Below are 4,513 nucleotides of genomic sequence, written 5' to 3' on the forward strand. Positions count from 1 at the left end.
CACAAACAGGACCATCCGCTTGAGGTAGCCACCGTTCCGAATCACGGCGGAGGCCTCGAGGATTTCAGAGCAAGGCCCTGCCGTCATCTGCGGCACCCGACCTCGCCTGTAAATATTTCCGGAAACCGACTCGTCCGTCCATTCATTCACTCACTCATCCATCCATCCATCCATCCATCCATCCATCCATCCATCCATCCAGTAGGGAGGAAGGAAGAGAAAAAAGAAAAAGAATGAGGCCGGGTGTGGTGGCTCATGCCTGTAATTCAAGTACTTTGGAGGCCAAGGCGTGCAGATCACCTGAGGTCGGGAGTTCAAGACCAGCCTGACCAACATGGTGAAACCCCATCTTTTTTTTTTTTTCCAATAAATAAATAAATAAAAGAAAAGGAAGAAAGGGGGGGAGGGGAGGAAGAGAGAGAGAGAGAGAGAAGGAGAAGAAGAAGAAGAAAGAGGAGGAGGAGGAGGAGGAAGAGGAGGAGGAGGAGGAGGAAGAGGAGGAGGAGGAGGAGAAAAGAAATAAAAAGAGGGCAGCGCACCATGGCTCACGCCTATAATCCCAACACTTTGGGAGACTCAGGTGGAAGAATCGCTTGAGCCCAGGAGTTTGAGACCAGCCCTGGCAACACAGCGAGCCCCCGTTTGTACTAAAAAATCAAAACAATTAAAAAGTTAGCCGGGCATCGTGATGGCAGGCACCTGTATAGTTCTAGCTGTTTTGGAGCCCGAGGTGGGAGGATTGCTTGAGGTCGGGAAGTGGAGGCTGCCATGGGCCTTGGCCAGACAAATGCACCGCAGCCTGTTTCCCGGGCTGGTCTTCAACTCCTCAGCTCTAGCGAAGCACCTGCCTCACCTCCAAACTTGCACCCACCACATTCATCCGTCCCGGAGGTGTCTGTGACAGATTTTAGTAGGGGAGCATTCATTTCTAAATACCAGAGCAGATCAACAGGACCATCCGTTTGAGACAGACACCACCATTCTGAATCACAGCAGAGGCTTTGAGGATTTCAGAGCAAGACCCTGCTGCTATCTGCAGATAACCACCCTTCTTTCGAGGGACAGGGCTCTGTCAGGTAGCCTCTGGCTGTAAACCAAAGGCCCAACCACGGGGCCATAAAGTTAACCATGTTAGCCGAGCCGCTCATAACGCACCGAGCATAATCCCAGCACTTTGGGAGGCTGAGACGACGGGTGGATCACTTGAAGTCAGGGGTTCGAGACTAGCCTGCTGACCAGGGCAAAACCCCGTCTCTACTACATACACAAAAGTTAGCCGGGTGCGGTGGCACGCACCTGTAGTCCCAGCTACTCACTCGGGAGGCCGAGGCGGAAGAATCGCTTTGACTCGGGAGTCGGAGGTTGAAGAGAGCCGCGATCACGCCACTGCACTCCAGGCTGGGCGACAGAGGAAGACTCCGTCTCAAATAAGAACAATAGCAAGAAGTATAATAATAGTAACGACGTTAAATTAAATGTAGAAAAACAAGAAATCACACATAATTTGTAGCGTCATTGCTGCCTCAAAAGGCGAGAAGCATAGGTTTGTGTCACCATGGGTTTTCTTTGTTCCTGAAAAATTGCTCATTCATTCATTCATTCATTCGTTCGTTCGTTCAATTCTATTTTATTCTGTTCCATTCTATTCTATTCTATTCTAGCGTGTGTGTGTGTGTGTGTGTGTGTGTGTGTGTGTGTGTGTGGCTTACTTCTGTTTTCTAAATATGGGGTTTCTTTTTTCTAAAGATGGCCAGGCTGGTCTTGAACTCCTGACCTCAGGTGATCCACCCACCTCGGCCTTTCAAAGTGCTAGGATGACAGGCGTGAGCCACCGCGCCCGGCCTTATTCTAATATTTTGGAGAAGCAGTCTTTCTCTGTCACCCAGGCTCAGTGCAACCTCCGCCCCCTGTGGGTTCAAGCAATTCTCCTACCTCAGCCTCCCGAGTGAGTGAGCAGCTGGGACTACACTACAGGCACGTGCCACCACGGCCCCCTAACTTTTCTGTATTTCCAGTAGAGGCAAGGGTTTCACTATGTTGACCATGCTGGTCTCGACCTCCTGACCTCTGATCCACCCGCCACAACCTCCCAGGCAGGCTTGAGCCACCACCACGCCTGGCCTATTTATTCTTTTTTCCTTAACTTTCCAGAAGGCTAGTTGCTTAAGCTTTCTAATTATTTTATTAATATTACTAATACCCTGATAACACTCCTAAAATAGCAATAGTTACATAATTGTATAGAACTGTCCTTGGATGATAAAGCACTTTTATTTCACATCAAGACAGCAATTACTTTAGATCATAATATGTCCACGCTAGACACCTGAAATTATACCTAGCACTGTCTTTCTATGACTAAAAATTCAGAAATGCATACTGAACAGAAGATCCTTATCAAAATGATTTACGAGTCTTACAATTATCCTTTAATTCTTGCCGGGTATTGTTACTGCTATTTTGTGCATTAAAAACTGGAAAACAAAACAAATGACAAAAATGACATGAACTCCAGGTAGGGCTAGCTAGGTTCCTCAGGTCCATTTTCTTCAGTACTTTCAATAACATATGAAGTGTTATGAAGCTTGCCCCATGGATTTTTCAACTGCATACTATAACCTGAAGGGTTAGGGAAAAGTCCGAGAAAGGGTCCTTTGAAGTAAAAATTAATTTAAAGGGACAAAACCCACACAGTAATAGAAACAGAATATTAATTTTGTTCTCTATGGCAAAAATAGCCAACACGGTCAAGAATACTTTATGAGTCAGGTTGCAAAAGTGACCATTTTAGAAAACTCTATTAAGAGAAATTGACAGAGGGGGAGGTGGGGAGGGATAGCCTGGGGAGAAATGCCAAATGTGGGTGAAGGGGAGAAGAAAAGCAAAGCACACTGCCATGTGTGTACCTACGCAACTGTCTTGCATGCTCTGCTCATGTACCCCAAAACCTAAAATCCAATAAAAAATTAAAAAAAAAAAAAAATGGACAGAATAAAATCTGATTTCTCACACTCTAAAAACTGATGAAAACTAAACTGGCTTCACCAAAAACAGTCAATCTCTATGGTAACACTGTAACTCTCAGGTTGAGTAGCTCAAAATCAATCCAATCTCCAGCAAGACAAAGTTTAGCCTTTCTGTTCATTTAGGAGGATATTCTTTTTATCTGATCAAAGAACAATGAGACCCGGGGGTCAGAATGGCGATTCCCTAGGCAACAAGGGAGGGAGGAACGCGAAGATGGGGGCGGGGGCGGGGGCAGCGGACAAGTCACAGTTGCCCCGGGCTGTGCGCAGGCGGCCTGAGTGTTCTTCCTCCATGAGGCCTCGGTTTTCAGAGTGCCTTCTTTCTTCCTCCGTGAGGCCTCGGTTTTCAGAGTAACGGTGGCCGCTAGGGGATGCCCGAAGTCTGCCTGCCAACAGAGAGTGTCAACCAGGAATGAACTGGGATCGCCAGGAACGGGAGCGGGAGAGGGGAAGAATGGAGCCCTCCCCCCACCACAGCACAGTGGGGCCGCCGTGCCCTCCCAGGCAGTTGCCACAAGCAATCGACCAGCGCCTTAGGGAGACACAGCCTAAGTCCCCACCCATCGGATTATGTGAAACTTCCTTCCAGAGAGAAGAGACCGACTGGAAATTCTCTCCGTCAAGGTCGAAACCTAAAAGGATCACTGGCACACCCACCAGGCCCAAGACAATTTTGAAAAGAGTTGTTTCAAAATGGAAGAGCAGTTTCTGTGTTTGGGGTACATCCGTATATTTCCGTATAACAAAATTAGTTGTTTTAAACATGACGCTTTAAAAGAAAAAAAAAAAAATTTTTTTTTTTTTAACTCCTTACCTGTACAGTCCTGCGATAGGCAGACCACGGGACTCGTCAGCTCAGAGTCCGTGAGGCCAGAAGCTGACATCCTGCATGTCTACTCAGAATGAATGAACGAATGAACGAGTTTATTTATTTACTTTGAGACACAGTCTCGCTCTGTCCCCTAGGGTGGAGGGCAGGCAATGGCACGATCTAGGCTCACTGCAACCTCTCCGTCCCGGGTTCAAGTGATTCTTTCTGCCTCAGCCTCCCGAGTGGCTGGGAGTACAGGCATGTGCCACCACGCCCGGATGACTTTTGCATTTTTAGTAGAGACGGAGTTTCACCATGTTAGCAAGAATGGCCTCGATCTCCTGACCTCGTGATCCGCCCACCTCCCAAAGTGTTGGGGTTGATTACACGCGTGAGCCAGCCACCGCACCCGCCCGGGCCTGTAGTCCCAGCTACTCGGGAGGCTGAGGCAAGAGAATTGCCTGAACCCAGGAGGCGGAGGTTGCGGTGAGCCGAGATCGCGCCATTGCACTCCAGCCTGGGTAACAAGAGCGAAACTCCGTCTCAAAATAAATAAATAAACAAAGTTAAAAAAAATTAAATGCTGTATTCTGTTAGCTTTGCTTTGTACCCTGAGAAGGACATAATATAGCTGTTGTCTGTCTGTCTGTTTGTGACAGGGTCTCGCTCTGTCTGT

At 47.8% G+C, this 4,513-nt stretch overlaps 1 long non-coding RNA gene across 1 annotated transcript; it reads right to left on the minus strand.

Moving 5' to 3' along the window:
• Positions 1 to 244: 244 nt before the first annotated feature.
• LOC144579854 (uncharacterized) lies at positions 245 to 3,942 on the minus strand. Its single transcript, XR_013528309.1, has 2 exons — positions 3,841 to 3,942; positions 245 to 3,412 (listed from the first exon to the last, which is right to left on the minus strand). It is a non-coding gene; the product is annotated as an uncharacterized LOC144579854 (long non-coding RNA).
• Between the last annotated feature and the right edge of the window lie 571 nt (positions 3,943 to 4,513).

This window comes from Callithrix jacchus, chromosome 17, assembly GCF_049354715.1.
Source record: "Callithrix jacchus isolate 240 chromosome 17, calJac240_pri, whole genome shotgun sequence".
Lineage (NCBI taxonomy): Eukaryota > Metazoa > Chordata > Mammalia > Primates > Cebidae > Callithrix > Callithrix jacchus.